This window comes from Thunnus albacares, chromosome 15 (genome assembly GCF_914725855.1).
Source record: "Thunnus albacares chromosome 15, fThuAlb1.1, whole genome shotgun sequence".
Taxonomy (NCBI): domain Eukaryota; kingdom Metazoa; phylum Chordata; class Actinopteri; order Scombriformes; family Scombridae; genus Thunnus; species Thunnus albacares.
The window spans coordinates 20,242,149-20,257,136 of record NC_058120.1 but is presented as its reverse complement, the minus strand read 5'-3'; the positions used below and the strand labels follow the sequence as shown (position 1 = coordinate 20,257,136).

The window sequence follows — 14,988 nt, the reverse complement described above, 5'->3', positions numbered from 1 at the left end:
ATACACACTGCGCAGTAAACCTGCAAGCAAGACCGATTGGTAAAATGATTTAAAGGCCTGTAAAAGAGTGAAAATAATTCAACACGTGACGACACAGTGCTTTCAGTCTTTTTTTTTTGCATCGCTCTCACTCTCTTTTATGTTCCTCTGTCTTTCTCTACATCTCTCATCCTCTATCAATTAGTTTTAGATGCCTTCGTGTCAGTCTCACCCTCTCTATCAATTAGTTTTAGATGCCTTCATGTCTCAGTTTCAAGTCTTCAGCTGACCTATATTTCTTTTTCTCTTTCTCCCTGATTTCCCTCCCCCTCTAGAAGGGCAACACATTCCTCAGAGCTGTGCCTTCCCACACATACATGCCCATATGCACTGTACATACATACATATACAATAACTAACTGTAATACTGCAGTGAGATAGCACTGCTACAGCAGTACAACACAACCAAATGCATGCAATCGAACCTTAAGCCTAATCCCAACTATACAAACCTACCTAACATAAATTTAGGAGGATATATTCAGAAATACAAATGTAATATGTATTTAATGTGTAAATTTGAATCTATAAAACCTTAAAAAAAAACAACAGAACGGTAAAAATCTAGAGAAGCCAAGGTCTTATGCTCAAATAATTAATTTCAAGAACTTTTAAGCATTCATGGACACCATGCCAACACAGAAAGACTGCATACCTGTGGGATGCAGGATTTTCAGAAAGACCACGGGAAGAAAGACCAACATTAAAAGGTTTAAACAACTTGAGACTTAGACCGAGGACATATGATCTGTGGTGTGTTCTCGTGGGAGTTATGGAGCCGGAGTTTCCTACTTAAAAAAGTGTAAAAAAAAAAGAGCAACTGGGGAGAGGGGGAGGAATGATTGGTTGGCTTGTGGGTGGGGGAGAGTGGCTGGCAAGGTGGGGAGGGGGATTTGTGGCACCTGGAAAAACAACTATTAAGAAGTTGTATGGAAAAAACAGGCGGTCACCTCGTGTTTCTGTCTCGCTTTCTCTCTCTCCTTTCTCTCCACACAAACACACACAAACACACTCACAACAGCTGGATGCTGCTGAATCAGTCTCTTGAGCAGGAAATTACACTTCCTGGCAAGCTGCACTTGAAATCTGCACAGACAGTTATAGAAATAGACTATTATATGGTATGGATAGCATGGTAATCATACACACACACAAACACACACACACACAAGTGACACTGAGCATGTAAACAAACTCCACTGGTGTTTATAACACTGAACCTCCTCATTGACACGTGCATGCACCCACTCATCAATGCCAGCACATACCTCACTGACACATATTACAGAAAAAGAACACACACACATTCTGTGAAGTGTTTTCAAGCCTTGTCCTGATTTAGTGGTGGCCAAGTATTTTTTTTTCCTCTCCTGGCATATTTCTGGGCAACTTAGCTGAGAATGCGTAGAGGGTATCAGCTTTCAGTTTAACGTCAACGAGCTAATGAAAACAAACAATGACAAAGAACAAACTTTTGATAACACTTACTTTATATTAAACCAGAATACATTCAGATCTATGTTTTATTTCAATGCCAAAACGACAAATTCACACAAATTTATATCCGCTTCAAATTGACTGTATATAGAAAAGATTACCTTGTAGCTTTTTTCTTTTTAACAAAGAGCACCACAATACAAGTCTTATCCATCCCCTTTATCCTTTGCTTCCTCCACTTCCTATTGTTTTTCAGAGGTTCTGCTGCTCTCTCTGTCTATGTGAATGAATATAAAAGGAGAACAAGAAGACACTGGTGGATGTGGATTGTGTTCCTTGTGTTTCTTTGTGAGAGGACAAGGGGTTATTTGTGATAACACTTCTCTCTTTTCTCTTCTCTCCTTCCCATCATCTCTCTCTAACTCTTTTCCTTTCCTTCCCTCCCTCCCTTTCTTTGTTCTCCACCTAAAAAAGTCTTCACTTCAATCTGACCTTCGCTAGGAAGCACTAAATCACCGGAGGCCACTTCTGTCACAACCTCCAATCTAGCCACCAAAAGTATGTTTGTGCATGTGTGTGTGTGTGCATCAGCAAATGTGCACGGAAAGAGGTTGTGTGTTACTTTGCCTTTGTTAATACATGTATGTTGTTTTACTGTGCATGTGTGTGCGTGTGTCAGTGGGTCCACAGCAAGGGGCCAGGGGGGCCTCCGAGCGGAAGTGGGTCTTTTTGAAGAAGAAGGCACAAATAGGAACCCTTAAACATACCCCTGGGGAGCCAGGGAGGGAGGGCAGGTCTATACTAGCCTTCTCACTGTACACACACACACACACACACACACACACACACACACACACACACACAGGGAGAGACAGAGCTTGATGCACAGCTTCTGTGTTACTATGCCATGCACACACTAAACAGAACTGAGAGAGAGACTAGTGGCTCTGTGGGTGTTGACTTCTACACTACAATGGGGGGACAACAGTAGCTACAAAAGAGGGATTACTGGGCTTTACGCAACATTTTTCTCCTGTGAGAAACATTCACACACTCACAAGGAAACATACACAAACAAAAGAAATGCAGTTTGATAGTAAGTGCAAACGCATTTTTGGCATGATATGGACAGAACAACATGCTCTGTACAATATGCAGTTTATGTATACAATAACTTTAAAAAGCATTAAATCAATTGTTTAAAATTTAGTTTTTTTCTTTCTTCTGTTCATCTTCCACTCTTTCTTCGATTTTTCTGTAAATTTTCCCCTCTCCCTTCAATTGTTACAAATGTCGAACTAACTGCAGTTCTGACCCAGTTCTCTGCTTCTTTCTGTAATCCTCACATGAATTATTTACTCTGACTTCTAAGTTCCTGTTTGCATGCACGAACACACATACAAACACACACATACACACACACACAGCACATTTATATTCTCTTGAAAACAGAGACAAACTTAATCTGTAGGAGAATTTCTCTGTCAGCTGTGCATCAATCAGCTGTCTTGCTGTCATTTTCTGGCAGACAGATATAGGAGCAGACAGATAGAAAGATACTCTGGCAGACAGCTCTGTCCTTGTCAAGTCCAGGACATACTTCAATTTTCATCATTTTCTGTGTCAGCTACAGCTCAAGAAAAAAGTCAGTCTGAGAAAAAAGGGAGAAGGGTGGCCTGGCTGGCTAAGACCATCCATAAAACAACACCCTGGCTTTTAATCCTACTTCTTTGCTATATCCCATCCCCTCTCTCTCTCTCTCTCTTCCATCCTTTCTCCCATTTTCCTCTCTCTGTTGTCTAATGAGGCAAGAATACCTTAAAATGCAACAAGTTATATATGTGATACTTAAAACACAGCAGGAGGTTTCTGTTGACTATGCCAGACACGTAAGGCCATATGTCTTTTCTTGAAGGGAGGAGAGCTTGAGTTTTTGGGGGGGTCTGGATTGCAAAATCCCCACCAGGTCCCAAACAGAAAGAAGCAGGGAGCTGCTCTGCAAACCAAACATCTGTGCACGAGCCAAAACACAGGCAGGGGGAGAATCAGAGGGGATATCTGACACAATTAAGGATTTAGGAATGGTTACTTTGTCTGTTCTCATATGCCCTCAAATAAGAAAGAAAACATCTGTTTGTTTGGATTTTATAAACAATAGAAAGCAGAAAATAACCATTTTTACACATTTATGGAATATCCCTAAGATAATAGCAGGAAACCACACAGGTACACTGGCATATATGCATGTACAAACATGTATACACAAAGACACACACATAGATTAATCCTCTAGTTTCCATGAAATTATATTTCTCTTTTACATCTTTACTCACGGCTTTTTGACTAAATAATTTTGTACAAAGATCTTCAGAACTACATTTCCTTACATTTAATTGCATGTCATAATCCATAGTAAAAATGAAATAGCCCAAAAAGATATTTACCATAAAATACTTAGAGCTGTCATAGGAGGAAAATGGAGAGAAGCAGACAAACATGTGAAGAGCATATGTTCATTATTATGTGTGTGTGTGTGTGTGTGTGTGTGTGTGTGCGGTGTGTGTGTGTGTGCGTGTGTGAGTGTGTGTGTCTGCCAGACACATACACACACATACACACACACTCACACTCTCGTTATGTCTGCCAAACTTATTGTCTGGATGAGACCCAGCCTGCTGAGCACAAATCAGTGAACTCTGGAGACACACTGATACACATATACACACACACATACAGCTGTAAATGATGAAACTAAACCACGTCTGCAGGCTTGATAGAGTACGGCCCAGAATAATGGCACTGGTCTTTATAGGCCACGAGCAGGCAGGTCCAGGCCTATAGGGACAGCTTCATAAAAACACTGTGGAGGCATTTTTTTACTGTAAATAGAGACAGGAAACATTGTACAAAGAGAGTATTGACTTATATTTACGTGGCTGGTATTCATTTTAACATTATGACAGAAGGTGATTAATCTGTTTACTATTACTGTTCCCTAGCAGGCAACAAAAGTCAAATAAAACAGCTGAACTCTGAAACCAGGGCATCACAGATGTTTTAGCACACAGGCCAAACTGTGAAGTGTTTGATGTGTGGACTTTCCACTGAAAGTGAAGAAATGATTGAACTGGTAGAATGATTAGCTACAATGCTTATTCTTTTTTTTTTTTACATCTTAGTCTTACAAATGCTGATCATGATCAGCTCTATGCTATACATGGAGAAACCATTAGAGACAACAGACATAATACTTGATCCCATGGACATCCATTAATTGGGCTTAGCTAGGCTAAGCTTTAGTGTCAACATACCTTCAAACTGCACACTAGGGCTGTCACCTTTATTTGGAATTTCTAACTACCACTCGAGCATTGGGAAAATTTAAATATTTTATTTGTGAATATCTGTTTGTCTGTTCAAAATTCATAACGTACACTGTATAAATGCAACAAGCCATTGATTTATTGCATGCTCTATTGCCCTATCACTGAACTCTGCAATTGTTGTTCTCTTTGTTAATGGAAAATGAAGAAAACCAAACAGATAATCATGACAAAAAGAAGAGGAGTAATGTGTTTTGGGTTTATCATCATAGATGGAAAAATTCTGGATAAAGTTAAGGCTGTTTGCCAACTTTTAAGTAGCTTACAGTAACATTCCCAAAGACAGCAGCACTCTCTTTCTCTTATTCCGTTCTCACCTGGTCCATCATTTCTGCCTTTAGCTTATTTTTTATTCCCTAGTATGTCCATCCCTCCTTAACTTTATACTTTCCTCCTCTTTTCTAGCTGGCTACATCCTCCTGCTGTACAGGCTGAGATGGCATGAGCGTTCCTCTACAGATCTGCACCTTCAGTGCTGTGCCAGCTGTTCCACCAGCGCTCCTCACATCTCTCAGGAAAGAGGTTGTGTGAATAGCTTAGCACCTCATTAGAAACAAAACGGTAACTCCAAAGACTACAAGACACATGGACACAAACACACAAACACACACACACACACACACAATATTCCCTTAGGAAAGGTGTTAAGGGCAGAGAAGAGGATGTTTTTGCTGCTGAGTAGATGAGGGAAAACAGTGACTCACATCTTTTCTTATCTTTAAATGTTTCCTGGCTAAACAGCTTGGCCTTATAAGGTTAACACACAGTCTTGATCACATACACACACGCAGACAGAACAGAACAGAAGTACACACACACACACACACACAGATCCTGCTGTTCCACTGCAGAGAGCAGAAAAAAAAACACGCTGTAAATACACAGTAACACTTTAGGCCATGAGACGATGATGATGAAAGCTGGCATCAGCTTCAAAACATCCAAACATGCACCACACACACACACACACACACAAAGCTGCAGCTGCAAACATACACAGTCAAAAACACCTCTAAAACACATGCACACACAAACACGCACTTGAAATGCAAGCGCGTGTAAGCACACAACTACACACACACACGCATCTGTCCTTTCTGCCTTGCCTGAAGCTCACAAAGACCCGGTCTCCGCATTGCCACTAATTTAAAAAACACATTTTGGGTGATGTCATGCTTTTGGCTGCGTTCCGCTAATGCACATGGAGATGCACAAATCAGACACACACATGCCCACACAGCCACAGAGGACAAAGGACACACAAATATATTGAATGTAATGTGCAAAGACAGCTGACCTGGATTCAGCCAGTCAACTGTTTATTCCTGCTCCCACCTACAACCCAGACCCAAAGGCAACCAGCTTACACCAACACACGTCCAACAAGCAGACCAGACAGATGAACGCACACACATCCAAATTGACAAACTAGCTGTAGGAAATAAAGTTGAGAGGAGGAGGTTCTGTGTTTGGAACAGCGGGGGTCAAAATCAATAAACCAAAGCATGAATTTATTAAATAAACTAGTGATGAACTAAGAATATTGCTATCGGGATTTATAGAACTCCGTTTAAATGTGTTTCTGGCATCTGGCATCTATAATGTGACTGACCCCGTGTAGGCGACAGAGTTAGTTTCTCAATGTATAAATCACTGCTGTGCTATTGTAAAGTAGTAAAACATTCACATAATGTTTGTATAAGTAATGAGGCATAGATAATCCTACAAGAATATAACACAGGTGGCTGTGTATGACTGTTAAAGCAGGTTTTTTTTATAACTCCAGATCAGTTTCTTTTAACCTTGATCCCAACCTTGATATCGGGTACCTTCCAATACTGAGTTGTAGTAGGCACTACTACAAAAATGGCAAAGCTGATGTTTAACAGCAGAATAACCTAAATCAGTAAAATATTACCTGCATCACAACCTTCCTTTAGTGGAGTCCTACATACAGAGTAATTGACATGGTTTTCTACATTAGATGGGTTTTTTCATATTTTGAAGTGTTTTATGTAATATAATTGCAGGAAACGAGTGTCGGTGTGGACTTGTTGTAACAAGAAGGTCTGCACAGGATTTGGACAGTCTGTCTTTATCCACTGCATGAAAAAACTTCAAAAGTTCAAATAGAGTTTAGAGCTAACTACAGGACTTTGGCAGCATGGCTCACCTGTCCAGGTGCAGGTTTCAGTGTTTAATGGAAAACAATCTGACATTTTGACAACAGGAGCTCAATGGATTATATGAACGGAGCAACATAAATGGATTGCTTTCACCAAAGTTATGAATATAAAAATGCCCTGATCAGTGTCCTTGGTTGACCTTGGTTGAGGACAATCCTACTATAGTGTACAATTTGCCAGAGGGGAACCCTCTTCAAGGTATTCAGTGAGGACGATAAAGATAAGATAAAAATATTGAAGAATTTTTGGGCTCCTAATCAATTTTTTTAAATTATTTTTATTCACTGTGGGTATTTTGTATAGTTAAAACTGTCTTATTTTTTGCTGTGTTTGAATTTCTGTTGGGTATCGCAGTGTTCAGGCACAGAAGTCAGTATGAGATGGAAAAATTTGTCATTGATTTTTCTATAACTAACCTGCAGTCAAGACACATTTCAGTGAGAAATAAACAAATTTGTTTCATCATCTTTATCATTTGATAATCACAGTTTCTATGCAAGTGGTAAGAAGTATACTATAAAATTTGCATCTCTAGTTTTATTGTTTTATTATTTAGAGCTTGTGCCTTTTCTCCTTTCACCTCAGGAAGTGTTGGCTGTTCACTATGAGACATCTGATATCTACATTTAACTTGTTTATATTGCATCGCTGCCTTTACTTCTGGCAGAGAGATATTAAATCTGCGTTGGAATTCAAGTATGTCGAAGCCAAAACAAACACCGAGACACTGGATTAGCATTGGATCCATCTTTAGTTGTTGAACAGTAGCTAATGATTATTCTAGATATTTTACTTTCATTCCAGCTGAACAATTATATGAAATAAGTCAATGTGATTTGCTCGTTTCATTTATTTTCACAAAATAATATAGGCCATATAGGTCATATTTACCTTAAGTGCTGTCTTGATAGCAAGCTTTGTGTGACTGGTTCCACCTTTGTGTGCTGTGAAGCCAGTTAGGGCAAAGAAACCTTTAATATGCTGAACTTCCATGTGACAGGGTTCTGGCTAATATTTTTATTGCTATGTTTGGGTTTTTTTATTGCCACATGTGGTCCTATTGAAGGCCCAGGGTCCAGAGCCACGGTTCGCCACTGCAATTTCCTATCTTATAAATAGGCCATAGTAGGACTGACGTGTACCAGTGACTGTCAAGATAATTTTAGTAGTAGAGATTTATTTTGGCTCAAGTAGTACAAAAATAGCTAAAATCAATATGACTAATATAAGGGGTAAAACAATTCATTATGAGGTGGTGAGTTTTCAGGCATACTTAAAGCCCAAAAAGGAAAAGATGTAGACCAAAACTAGACGACATGGAGCCAGAACTAGACTGAGTCCCAGACCCACTGCTGGTCAGAGCTGAATGACTTGTTCCGGAAAGTTCTGGACACAAACATTCCCCAAATACCAGAGTGCTTTTACTCTAACAGACATTATTCAATGAGAAGCACAAAGAGCAAACAGCTACAACACACAGACACACACACACACACACACTCCTGCATCGGAGATATTGTGCTAAAAAATGTATTATATTGTACAGCAAAACCCGACGCACACCCATAAACCAAACTGTAACCACAGAAGTCAGCACTAAACTGACAAGATGATGAATTTGCCCACAAGCAGCTGATTGTGGGAGGCGTCTGCGGTGCCACAAGTCTAGATGCACAATGATAGTTGTCTAGTGGGCAGGTGTCTGATGACAGGCTGTGAAATGACAGCATAATGTTTGTCCACAAACACAGACTAAAGAGTGGGTGAATCAGACACAAGAGAGGAGAAAAAGAGGGACAATCGCAAGTGGACGAGAGGAAGATAGACAAGGCATGACATCAACATGTCAAGATTTTCTGTTGCCATATGATTTACAATCATTTTGTTTCCGTTTGTGGTTTTAATTGAACCAGCAATAGCAGTAGGGGCTCAGATCAATGCTGCAAACCACATCAAACCAGCCTTCTAGGAAAGCAGAGGCAGGAGGTAAAATGTTCTTCCTTTGCATCTATTTCTTCCTCATTACATGAACCTAGAAGTTATTATTAATATACTAACATTTCTGTTTTTATTGTTATTACATGCTCTTATGTCATAAATAAATTATGTTTTTTTTTAATAATGGAAGGCTTGGAATATGTTTTTCTTTAGTGAATGATTCAAGTATCAGCATTTCTGCAGACATATTACATATTGATGGTGAGAGGACTTGAGAGCCTACATCATTAATAGGTTTCTGACTTTTGATCAGACATCAAAAACCCACACCATCTAATTTTTGGGTGTGATAGTAAAACTGGGATATTTCTTTTTTTTTTTTAAACTAAATCAGAATTAGGAGGGGTTTTCGATTGAGCTAGAGACATCAGAAAAAAAGTATAGTGTATAAAAATTTTGATTCTGTCCATCTTCAAGAAGTCTTACGGATGTCCAGAGAAGAGCCCGACTGATATATTGGTCAGCCAACATTATCAGTCGATATTGGCCTGTCCAGGATATATTGGTATATATTTTATTTGCTTTTTTCTTAATTCAAGTTTAATTTGTTCTATTTGTGTTTTTTATTTATAGTTATTTATAATTATTAAATTCCCAGTAAAGTTTACTGTTTCAGTGCACTGATGTCATTTTGGACAATAAAGTTTATTGTTAAACTTTAAAATATCCTGCCTCCATTATATATCTTTTTCACAAGTGTTTGATATTTGAGGGATCATTGAAAATAAATAAATAAATTCTTTACATATAAAGAATATTGGCCAATATATTGATGTGGGAATCTTTTTAATGCCTAATGTCGGTATCGGCCCCAAAATTCCAGTATGTGTCAGGCTCTAGTCCAGAGTTCACATTTCAACATCTCTAACTCGTCATGTATTTAACGTCCACAGAAACCTTTCATTCTGGCTTTCCTGGAGACATCTAAAAGTAGCCTCTTAAAGACGTCTCATCTGAGACGTACAGCATATACAATGTCTACAGATGACATATAAAAAACATTCATCCTGGCTCCCCTAAAGACATCTTCTAGATGTCCAAACATAAAGTCTTTTAGACATGTTTGTGCTCACTGGGCACTTACATGTAGACAGCAGGACTACGTGTTTATGAAAGAGCAGAACTCTGCAGATTTTAACAGAAATCCATATAAGAGCATGTTTAGACTGGAGAGCTGAAGTCAGACTAACTAGTCTGAGGGCCGTCTGTGTGTGCATACGTGTGTGTGTGTATGTGTGTGTGTTGACTGCTGTCCCTGTCCATCAGAGGGTCATATGAGGAGCAGATTAGGGTTTCTAACCGCAAACCCCTGTCGCCATGGGCCATCGTCACGGAGACTGCGAGGAGAGTCATCGTGTTCCGAACCGCCACTGACTCACCCCTCCTTATCTCACCGCTATGCACACGGGGACACACACACACATACACACACAAAACCACATCTAAATCAGGACTTTGTGGTGCAGCCTATCTCACATGTTCTCCATCCCTTCTCCAGCCCCAACATCTCAACTAATCATATCAGTTTGAGCCAGAGCAGATTAATGTCATCATCTAAATTAGGGTCGCAACTATTTTCATTGCTTGATTAATCATTAATACTAAAAAAATATGAAAATATTGAAAATAAATATCACAATGAATAAAAAACAATCCTAAAACCCAAAACAGCACATCCTCACATTTGAGAAGCTGGAAAAGGGAATGTTAGGCATTTTTTGTTTGAAAACTGTATTACATTATCAAATCCAAAATCCAGATAATCCACTTTTGATGAAAAGCTGAAGATCAAAACTCAAAAAGGTGCAGTTCAGATTACTCTATGAGTTGAGCAGAGCGGTTAAAATGAATTTCTAAATCCCTCACACTACCAATTTTTTCTTACTATTGGCTCCAACCAACCCTATAATCAGGATTTCCATGATGTGTGTCGGGACGGCAAATTTGGTATAAATCATCCCAACAGTCCTCTAATTTATCCCTACTGTTAGTGGATTCGGCGTACCTATAGGATCCTGACTCAGTGCCATGTAATATTACGGCTCTTGTTGCATTTCTCTTGCGTTGAGGCCGTTCATAAACCGGCTGGTGAGCCGTTGTGGGTTTCAACTCTTAATTGACAACCGAAAAACATATTTGTTCTGTATCTTCCAAGATCCCCCAAAATCCTCTGATTCAAAACTGTTTTAGTGCACAGTAGTTTCAGCAGGACCAGCCATGACAGTCTGAGGAACCAGCTGTCACTTTAAGCCTGTTAGGGGGGTATTTACAACCCAACATACAAACAAGACTATAAAACTGGACTCCCCTCACCTCTCCCTCAACTTTCCACCCTCCCTTCTATTAAACTTGTGGTTGCACACAACCTCAACAGACAGAAAATTAGTGCATGCAGTGGGAACAACAGTGAAGACATTACATGACGAGTTAATGGATTTTAAATAGCTTATGGGATTCATTACAGCTAGACATGAAAGCGAGACTTGAAAAAGTAACTTGATTGCGCATTTATAAGCCCAGTTAAAGATATATTAACACACACTTGCAAAATACACAGAGCAAACACACAGATCCGTCCCTCTCTCGCTCTCTCTCTCTCTCTCTCTCTCTCTCTCTCTCTCTCACATGCTGCCACATCCTCTGTTACTGGGTTATTTTCTTCCCTTGTGTTTAGAGTCTATTCTTGGAGTTGTGTTTGTGCATGTGACCCCAGTCACTGCTCACGGTCAAATGTCCGGCTGCCTTTTCATCTCAGGGTATGTACGTGTGTGTGTGTGTGTGTGTCTGTGTGTGTGTGTGTCTCTTAGCGCGTCACACACAACCTTATCCAGAGAGACAGGGTCATGTTCACACCTTCTGCTCTGTATCACCGTGAGCTGGCACCCCCAAAAGTCTCGCACTTGTCCTTTCCCTTTAGTCCTCTAGGATCTGCCTATCACCTCTAATCATACTCCTCTTCCCTTCTCCGTAAGTACACTCCTCCAACTCATTTTTCATCTTTCATCTCTTAATCAACACCTCTTTAGTTTTATCCACTCTGTGAATCACACCCCCTTTGGGACCTTGAAAGAGAAATACTTGAGTATCTCTCCATTTCTCTCCTCTCTGCCTTTTGTGCACTCATGTTCTGCTTCCTTGACATTTCATCTCATCTGTCCGAGACATCAGCACACACCAGGGTTTTCATTCACTTATCCATAAACCCTCAATGTATGCCAACAGCATACATGCTCCGGTTGGGATGTGGGTTTAGCCGAGCATGTGGCTGTGGCGCTGCTGCTGAGCCCGGGGTTTAGGTCTAGACTTTCCTAATGAGAAACAGCCCTCTTGTACTGTACATGGAGTCAACGTCTGGAATATCGCATACATGAATGCACATATTTGTATCCACAAAAGCATGCAAAAAAACCATGCATACATAGCAGCAGACTTTTTTATAAGAGCTCAGAACTGTGCTGTAACTTGATTATTATTAAATCTGAGGTGTGTCATCACACATCATGGGCCCAGGAGCCTGTTATAACAGCTGTTTGAAGTTACCTAGTTACAATATGAGTGTTGACTACGTGGATATTTACTCATCACAATACTAGAATGGGTTGCACCACACAAAGTAGTTAGATTTACTTCTTCAATCACATCTAAAAACGCTCTATCCATCTATAGTAATGTCATTATTTGGGATCTTAAGGGAAAGCCATGTTTCAGTCAGAGCAAGTCAGCCAAGCCATCTTACCATCAAAAATGGGTTGCCACAGGGGTCTATCCTTGGCCCGTTGTTGTTTACATTATACATAAATAAAATGATTCTTCCTAATCACTACTTCAATGTCCATTTATTTGCAGATGATACAATTTTAAATGCCCCAAGCTCCAGCCCAGCCCAGGCCCTGACTCATCTTCAGTCTGCCTTTGATGCTTTCCAATTATCACTCCTTAATCACAGACTAGTTTTAAATGCAGGAAAGACCAAGTACATGGTGTTCTCCACCTCCACCAGTGACTCTGACTATCCTGCCATTAAAACTTTAAATGGTACCCATATTATGTCTGCTGAGTCATACAAATACTTAGGAATTTGGCTTGACAGCAGACTATCATTCAAGATTCATATCCAACATTTGACTCAGAAATTAAAAAACAAACTAGGCTTCTTGTATAGATTTAAAGGATGGCTATCTTCCTGATATCATAAGACTATTGTGCAGTCAATCTTCATGTCTGTTCTTGACTATAGAGATATTCTGTATTGTCATGCTGCCCCAGCAACACTTCAGGAGTTAACTCCTGTGTGTCTTAGTGCATTACGCTTTATCACAAATGACAAATTTTATACTCATCATTGTTCTCTGTATCAAGAGGTTGGTTGGACTTCCTTAAAGTTAAAAAGAAATAGCAATCTCATTTTATACATTTATAAAGCTCTACTTTTGAAGCTTCCAAACTACGTCATGTCTCTTCTCTCATTTAAATCTAGTAACTTCAGTAAACCATCCAGTAACTACTTGTCTTGAGGACTTGTAGCATTTATTCACTGACAAAAAATTGTACACACACTGGACTGCACAATCATGGATTGAGCCAGTGCAACCCAATCCAGGTGAGCAGAAGGAAGACATGAAAGATGAAGACAAAAGGAAGCAAGTTTGCGTATTTGCTGTTCCTGCCTCAGCAAAGCAGGTGGGGAAGCTCTCGTTTAAAGCAAGCAGTAACAGGTGAAATAAAAGAAGAGAAAAGGAGGGTAGTGAAAGTAAAGTTAGTCTGAACAAAAGAGAATAAGAAAGAAGATCAAAAAACAAGTCAAATGTAAGTGAATGAGCAGCAGCCAAAAATAAAACATAATAAAAAGAGTTTGTTTGTCCAACCAGGTTAGAAAACTAGGTTTGGTCTCACCAAAGATTCAAAGTAAACATAAGAAGAGAGAAAGAGACCGAGTGTTTTCTCTGGCTTCCAAATACAGCTGCAGGCTGTATTTATGTGTACTTACAGTATGTGTGCGCACATCTGTTTGTAATATGGCAGCACAATGGCAAAGATTTACTACATGAAGCTTATTAGACTCCAATAATGTCAAACCAGGACTTAACAGAGAGCAGGGGAAGGGGCTACCTGTCTCTGCTGTCATCACACACACACATAGACACATGTAGACATGCACAAATACACACACACTGAATTTATTGACAGGCAAGCCTGCCTTGTAGGCCAAAGCTTACAAAGTAGAGGGAACATGGTGATCTCATGTAAGCTCTTTGGTACGAGGGTCATATCTGTCCTTGGGCAACACATATTCACGTACATGCATGCACACACACACACACACACACACACACACACACACACACACACACACACACACACACACCGTCTTCCTGGTTTGTTTTTATCACCTGGAGGCTGAGGAAAACAACAAGACCTTTGGTCATAGGCCAACATGTAAAGAGTACAAAGACAATGGCCACAGTATGTATGACTCACCATTACATATACACACACACACACACACACACACACACACACACACACACACACACACACACACACACACACACACACACACACACACACACACACACACACAAATATACAGACACACACACACACACACCAGCTTCCCTTGGGTTAGGCTTAGAAAAGAACATTCCCTCATTATAGCAGCAGAGCAGCAGTTCAAAGGCGGAGTGGGAAAGCTGCGCTGTTATTATGGCTCTAACTGGCTGCAAGCCTGGACCATCACTCTGACTACTGTCATATTTGATCATGCTAACACACTGACCAATAGCTTGGCAAGTCACATGCACACACACATTGCCAATAGTGATGTCAATTATAGACTATTATGAGACCCTGTCAAGAACTCAAAGTCTTGAAATAGTTTATCCATATAGCAACTTTTCAAGGCAGACATCAAAAAGTGCTTCAAGCAGACCCCTAAACAAGACGAG

General features: G+C 39.9%; 1 protein-coding gene across 2 annotated transcripts in view; it reads right to left on the bottom strand.

Annotated features, from left to right (window-relative positions):
- Positions 1–14,988, bottom strand: part of ppp2r3a (protein phosphatase 2, regulatory subunit B'', alpha) — a 60,312-nt gene that overhangs the window by 28,526 nt on the left and 16,798 nt on the right. The window lies entirely within an intron of this gene.